The 8273-nt window shown below is 37.0% G+C and overlaps 1 non-coding gene across 1 annotated transcript; it reads left to right on the top strand.

Annotated features, from left to right (window-relative positions):
• Window positions 1-429: 429 nt before the first annotated feature.
• LOC136386591 (U6 spliceosomal RNA) lies at window positions 430-531 on the top strand. The gene has a single exon (XR_010747961.1). It is a non-coding gene; the product is annotated as a U6 spliceosomal RNA (small nuclear RNA).
• Window positions 532-8273: the final 7742 nt, after the last annotated feature.

The raw sequence follows: 8273 nt of genomic DNA, 5'->3' as shown, positions 1-8273 counted from the left end.
TAGCTGCAGAAACACAAAAGACTTTTGATGCAATGAATTCAACAACATAAAAGAAACTAGAAATCAACTAAACTGGCAGACAATGCACACTGATATATGAATATATTTACTCACTTGTACTCACTGGTATTTCAGAAGAAAATATTACCAAATCAACAATCCATTAGAAACAAAAAATAAGTATTTTCAGTATTTTCACTCTTTCTGAATAAAATCATAGTACATATGTACCCTTACAATAACATGTGATTCTGAATGCCTACCCTCAGGAAGGTATAGTGGAATAGGTTTAGAAAAGAATAATATAATAAATCAATTTGATGTGAAAGTTATTTAAAAAGAAAGAATAAGAAGTTGGGACTTTTAACTCTACAAAAATACAATCTGAAAAAAAATACATATCAAGTAAAAATATTAGATTGCAAGATGGTGCTTGCTTTGGCAGCACATATAATAGGAACAATATAGAGAAGATTAGCATGGCCCCTGTGAAAAGATGACATGAAAATTCATAAAGTGTTCTATATTTTTGAACAAATAATACAGTGGACAAAGATGTGTTGTACAACTAGACACCTGGAATGAACCTGTATAATCATGTTAACCAGTGTCACCCAATAAATTCAATAAAAATAAATTAATAAAAAAGAAAGAGATGAATACTTCTCTTTTGTTTTCAAAAAGGTACTAAAAATTTAGTACATTTTATTTTGAGTGTTGCTTCATAGAGTACACAGATTATAAAATTAGTTCTTCAGCTTGGCCTGTGGTGGCGCAGTGGATGAAGCATCGACCTGGGATGCTGAGGTCGCCACTTGAAACCCTGGGTTTGCCTGGTCAACACATATGGGAGTTGATGCTTCCTGCTCCTCCCGCCTTCTCTCTCTCTCTCTCTCTCTCTCCCTCCCTCTCTCTCTCTCTCTCTCTCTCTCTCTCTCTCTCTCTCCTCTGTATAAATAAATAAATTAAATATATCTTTAAAAAATTAGTTCTTCAAACTAGATATTACAAACTTACAGTGGAAATGTTTTGTAGAGCATTAGATATATTTATTAATGGTTTATTATGTAGGTCTGAGGCTAATTTTCATCTAGAACCTTCAATGTTATCTTCCTGAAAAATACCCATGAACACTTCACTTGCTACTGCCCTAGAAAACATCCTCAAACCTTTCAGAATTTATACTGAATTAGTTGTGCCTTGATTAGAAGTTAATGTAAAAATTATAAAGAAAAGATATGAAATATATACCTAACTGGCTTAAAATTAGAGATTTTTCCTATATTGTATTACCTGTTTCTCTACATCAGCTGCAGTTTCTACCAATACTGTAGACAAGCAATACCTTGGCTTTCGCAAGGATTCTTCACAGTTACCAAAGGTCAGCCACCAGGGTGCCTTTAAAATCCATCACAGTATACCTTTGGTTATTTTCATTGCTCATTTTATTCAACATTGCAGAGGGCAAAAATTAGAGACACAAACAGTGATAATGGTGGTTACTCTGAAGCTCATACCTTTATATTTAGAGTTGAATTTATACATCATCTGTAAGCTTACCTGCTATGTGACCTAATGTTTGTTTGATTCCCCCTAAATAGGAAGCAGAATGAGCAGGTGGTCAAACTTTCTTAGCGTATTTACAATAAGATTTACGTTTCAATTTCCTTCTAATATCTCAGCAATTTTCAAGCATTTTCATCTCATGATGCACTTAAACGAATTACGAAAATTCTGTGGCACACAAAAACATATTTTTGGCAATCTAACAAAAATATAGGCATTATTTTGATTCATTTTTACTGGAAAGCTATTATTGTGTTGGCTGTTGTCATTTTTTTTTTAAATATATTTTTAATAGTTTTTTTAGAAAATTAAATTCAATAGGGTAACATTGATCAATAAGAATACATAAGTTTCAGGTAAACAATTCTATAGCATTTGAACTGTTGATTGTGTTGTATGCCCATCATCCAAAGTCAAATAATTTCCATCACTTTATATTTGTCTTTCTTTACTTCCCTTCCCCCTCCACCCTTCTTCTAATCCCCTCCCCTTGGTAACCACTTCACTTTTATATATGTCCATGAGTCTCAGTTTTATATCCCACTTACATGTGAAATCATACAGTTCTTAGCTTATTCGATGTACTAATTTCACTCAGTATAATGTTCTCAAGGTCCATCCACATTGACAGAAATGTCACTATGTCATCGTTTCTTGTGATTGAGTACTATTTCACTGTATATATGTACCACATCTTCTCTATCCAATTTTCTATAGAGGGACTCTTTGGTTGTTTTCATGTCTTAGCCACTGTGAATAATGCTGAGATGAACATGGGGGGTGCATGTGTCTTTATGTGCCAATGTTTTTTAGTTTTGGGGCTAGATACCAAGTACAGGAATTAGTGGGTCATATGGTAGTTCTATTCTTAATTTTTTTTAGGAACCATCATACTTTCTTCTATACTGGCTGTACCATTGTTGCATAGGCTGCTTTGATTTTTTTATTTGACAATCTAAGGGGAAAAATGGTCAGTGTTTCTAACTAAATATTCAGGTATTGCATGACTTAAAATTTTTTTGTGGCCCTGGCCGGTTGGCTCAGCGGTAGAGCGTCGGCCTAGCGTGCGGAGGACCTGGGTTTGATTCCCGGCCAGGGCACACAGGAGAAGCGCCCATTTGCTTCTCCACCCCTCCACCGTGCTTTCCTCTCTGTCTCTCTCTTCCCCTCCCGCAGCCAAGGCTCCATTGGAGCAAAGATGGCCCGGGCGCTGGGGATGGCTCTGTGGCTGGCTCTGTGGCCTCTGCCTCAGGCGCTAGAGTGGCTCTGGTCGCAACATGGCGACGCCCAGGATGGGCAGAGCATCGCCCCCTGGTGGGCAGAGCGTCCCCCTGGTGGGCGTGCCGGGTGGATCCCGGTCGGGCGCATGCGGGAGTCTGTCTGACTGTCTCTCCCAGTTTCCAGCTTCAGAAAAACGAAAGAAAAAAAAATTTTTTTTGTGACACACCAATGTACCACTTGCAGCACACTAGTTAAAAATTGCTGCTGTTCTATCCTAAAGGGGGATCATGCTAAAATAAGATACAACAGCATCTAGGTGTTGTAAGGCAAAGAAAGTCCGTTTACAGTGCTTTTGGGCTTTAAGACAATACTTACAAGTATGTGCTGGCCTTCAGGTTCTTTCTGACTTGATCCTAGACCAGCTACTCACTAGACTTACACTTTAATGGTAATATAAGTAGTCCATAAATTACTCTCTTACAGCATTAATACTTATATTATGGTATCACGAATGCTATTTTATTCTGTCAGGGAAATATTATTTTATGACTTTGCTTAACTACTCTTATAAAAAGTAGCAACATCTGTTTCATTCAAAATGAAGATGGGTCCTGTTTTATTTTTAAAAGACTATTTTTATAGCAATTTTAGATTTACAGAAAAATAATTGAGAGTTGCCCTATACCTCATTATCATCCCTCACTACCCCCCTTCCACAAAATTTTCATTAGTATTATTAACTCCTTGTATAGTGTGATGTATTTTGTTAAATTTTATGAGCCAATATAAATATACTTTTATTAACTGAAGTCTGTAGTTTGCTTTTGGATTTACTCTTTGTTGTATATTTTATGGATTTTAACAAATGTATAATGACATGTATCCACCATTACAATATCATTTAGAATATTTTTGGTGCCCTAAAATTTCCCTGTGCTCCACAAATTACCTCTTTCCCCTCCTTCCAAAACCTTGACAATCATTGCTCACTATACTGCCTTTTTTCTTTTTAGAATGTCATATCATTGGAATCATACAATATTTAACCTTTTCAGATTGACTTCTTTCCCTTAATAATCTGCATTTTTCTGTATATTTTTTGTGACTTGATAGCTGATTTCTTTTTGTTGCTAAGTAGCATTTTATTCTATTGACATACCACCATTGATTTATCCATTTGCAGATTGGATTGACATTTTGGTTTGTTCCAAGTTTCAGCAATTGTGAAGAAATCTGCTATAAATATGTGTATACAGATTTTTGTGTGGGCATAATTTTCAACACCTTTTGCTAATAATCAAGGAGTAAAATGACCTGATCCCATATTAAGAGTAAAGTTAGTTTGGTAAGAAACTACCAAACTGTCTTTTAACCCTTTGAGTAGTGAGTTTTTTTCATACTCACTGACCCCTGGGAGTGAGTTTTTTTTCAAAAAATAAAGTTAGTTCCAGTTACAGTTTTTTAATTTAAAATCATGTTTGTTTCATAACCAATTTATGAAAAAAAGAACACACATTTACTTTTTTTTAAATTTTATATTACAGATTTTTTAAATAAACCGATCATACTTTGGATAAGGCGTCCCCAAACTATGGCCCGTGGGCCGCATGCGGCCCCCTGAGGCCATTTATCCCGCCCCCGCCACACTTCTGGAAGGAGCACCTCTTTCATTGGTGGTCAGTGAGAGGAGCACTATATGTGGCGGCCCTCCAACGGTCTGAGGGACAGTGAACTGCACCCCTGTGTAAAAAGTTTGAGGACCCCTGCTTTATATGGTTAGAAGTCATGAAGACATACATGAATACTTGTACTACTCAAATGGTTAAAGTTAGTGGAATTACTTGTATTCTTATTGTGGAGTTTTAAGAATTCTTTGTATATTTTGGATATCAGTCCTTTACTGGATACAGTTTTCACAAAGATTTTGTCCTACTATATTTCTTTTCATTCTTTTAAAAATGAATTTTGTGCAGCAGAAGTTCTCATTTTAATAATGTCCAAAATCTTAATTTTTCTTTCACAGATCATCCTTTTAATGTTTTTTCTAAAAATCTATCATAAAACCCAAGTTCATCTTCGTTTTTTACTAAGTTGTCCTCAAGGAATTTTAAGTTTTGTATTTTACATTTATTTATTTATTTATTTATTTGCAAGAGAGACAGAAAGAGAGACAGAGAGAGGGACAGATAGGCAGGAAGGGAGAGATGCATTTATGTTTATGATACATTTCTAGTTAAATTATATGAAAGGTATGAAATCTAGGTCCAGGTTCATTATTTGAAGGAGTAGGGCATATTGCTGTCTAGTTATACTAGCACCAATAGTTGTCAAGACTATTCTCCCTTTGAATTGCCTTTGCTCATTTGTCAAAGACCAGTTGACTATATTTGTGGAATCTAATTCTGGGATATTAATTTTTTTCCATTGATCTATTTGTCTAGTCTTTCACCAATAACACACTGTCTTGATTACTGTAAATATATATATATATATATATATATGGCAAGAAATAAAGTCAGGTAGTATCAGTACTCTGAATTTGTTCTCCTTCAGTATTGTGCTGGCTTTCTGGATCTATTGCTTTTTATATAAACCTTACAAGCAGTTTATCAATGGCCACAAAATAACTTTCTGGGATTTTGATTGAGATTGCATTGAATTTATAGATAAAGTTTAATATAACTGATAGCTTTAAAATATTGTCTTCTTATCTATATGGGATATGGAATTTCTTTTTATTTTAATATTCTTTGATGTCCTTCATCAGAATTTTATAGGTTTTTTTTTTCATATAGACCTTTATATAGTGTGTTCATAAAGTCATGGTGCACTTTTGACCGGTCACAGGAAACCAACAAAAGATGATAGAAATGTGAAATCTGCACCAAATAAAAGGAAAACTCTCCCAGTTTCATACTTATTCAGTGCAGTTCGAGGTGAGCTCACGCACAGATTTTTTAGGGCTTCTTAGGTAGCTATCCCGTATAACCTCTACAGACTCATCACTGACTGATGGCCTACCAGAACGGGATTCTCCACCAAACTGCCGGTTTCCTTCAATTGCTTATCCCACCGAGTAATGTTATTCCTATGTGGTGGAGCTTTGTTATAAATGCGCTAATATTCACGTTGCACTTTGGTCACGGATTTGAATTTAGCGAGCCACAGAACACACTGAATTTTCCTCTGTACTGTCCGCATCTCGACTGGCATGTCCGTGGGCTGCTCCACTGTATACACGGTGTTACATCATCATCTGCTCATGCATACATGCTGCCCCATCATCCTCCAGAAACTGGGAGGGTTTTCCTTTTATTTGGTGCAGATTTTACATGTCTATAATCTATTGTTGCTTTCCTGTGACCGGTCAGAAGTGCACCATGACTTTACGGACACACTGTATATATGCATTGTTACATTTATTATATATTTCAGAGATTTTTGTACTCATGTTAATAGTATTATATTCATGTATAAGAAAGCAATTGACATTTGTATATTAACTTTGCACTTCTGCAACCTTGCTATAATCAGTTATTAGTTCCAGAAAGTTTTTTTTGCAGATTCTTTAGTATGTATCTATATACATAAACATGTTATCTATGAACAAAGAGAGATCTTTCTTTCTTCATAATTTTATATTTTTTTATTTTCTCTTCTTCTCTTATTATATTAATTAGCATTTTCAATATAATATTGAATAGATGTGGAGAGAGGGGTCACACTTACCTAATTGCCAACATAGGGAAAAATAATCTATTTTCTCATCATTAAGAAGGACATAAGGCCCTGGCCAGTTGGCTCATCGGTAGAGCGTCGGCCTGGCGTGCGGGGGACCCGGGTTCGATTCCCGGCCAGGGCACATAGGAGAAGCGTCCATTTGCTTCTCCACCCCCCCTCCTTCCTCTCTGTCTCTCTCTTCCCCTCCCACAGCAAAGGTTCCATTGGAGCAAAGATGGCCCGGGCGCTGGGGATGGCTCCTTGGCCTCTGCCCCAGGCGCTAGAGTGGCTCTGGTCGCGGCAGAGCAATGCCCCGGAGGGGCAGAGCATCGCCCCCTGGTGGGCAGAGCCTCGCCCCTGGTGGGCGTGCTGGGTGGATCCCGGTCGGGCGCATGCGGGAGTCTGTCTGACTGTCTCTCCCCATTTCCAGCTTCAGAAAAATACCAAAAAAAAAAAAAAAAAAAAAAGAAGGACATAAGCTGTAGGGTTTTTTGTAAATATTTTCATGATGTGGAAGATGGCCTGTATAGCCTTAGTTTTCAGCCTTTTTGTTTGTGACAAAGACAGAGAGAAGGACAGATAAGGATAGACAGACAGGAAGGGAGAAAGATGAGAAGCATCAATTCTTTGTTGCAGCACCTCAGTTGTTCATTGATTACTTTCTCATATGTGCCTTGACCGTGGGGCTATAGCAGACTGAGCGACCTCTTGTTCAAACCAGCAAGCTGGGACTCAAGCTGGTGAACCTTACTCAAACCAGATGAGCCCGCACTCAAGCTGGCAATCTCGGGGTTTTGAACCTGGGCCCTCCGTGCCCCAGTTCAACACTGTATCCACTGCGCCACTGCATGGTCAGGCTGCAGTGTTCCTCTTTATTCTTCTTTTTCTAGCCCTCAACTTATGTTAATTTTTATCTCATTCATTTGTTTGTATTTTTATAAAAGATAACAATGCTTAATTTTTTGTATTATCAGATATACATAAACAGCAATGTATATTTATGGATTTTTGGTTATCCTCTTATCAACCTTACAAAAAATTAAATATTTAGAAGTTTTGGGGCAGTGAACACACAATAGAGCGTACAAATAATGTCTTATAGAATCATGTACCTGAAACTAGTATAATTTTGTCAACCAGTGTCACCCCAATAAATTTATAAAAAGAAAAAAAAATAGTAAATTACCACAAATTCATACTTATAATCATTTATTAATTCCCTGTGTTAATGGAAGAGAGAATTAATGAAATTAAATCATAATCCTTCTCTCTTCCTTAATACTTTTTCTTGCTTTGAAGTCTGTTCTCTCTAAAATTAATACAAGTTACTTTTTTTTTTTTTTACTGAGACAGAGTCAGAAAGAGGGACAGATAAGGACAGACAGACAGGAAGGGAGAGAGATGAGAAGCATCAATTCTTTGTTGTGGCATCTTAGTTGTTCATTGATTGCTTGCTCATTGATTACTTTCTCATATGTGCTTTGACCATGGTGCTACAGTAGAACGAGTAACCCTTGGTTCAAGACAGTGACCTTGGGCTCAAGCCAGTGACCTTGGGGTCATGTCTACTATCCCAAGCTCAAGCCACTGACTCAGCAATCAAGCTGGTGAACCCACACTCAAGTCAGGACCTTGGAGTTTCAAACTTGGGTCCTCTGCATCCCAATTTGACACTCCATCCACTGCACCACCACCTGGTCAGACCAAGTTCCTTTCTGTTGATTAGAGTTGGCAGATATCTCTTTTTCTATTGCTTTACTCTTATT

Source organism: Saccopteryx leptura, chromosome X (genome assembly GCF_036850995.1).
Source record: "Saccopteryx leptura isolate mSacLep1 chromosome X, mSacLep1_pri_phased_curated, whole genome shotgun sequence".
Taxonomy (NCBI): Eukaryota; Metazoa; Chordata; class Mammalia; order Chiroptera; family Emballonuridae; genus Saccopteryx; species Saccopteryx leptura.
This window is presented reverse-complemented; position numbering and strand designations above follow the sequence as displayed.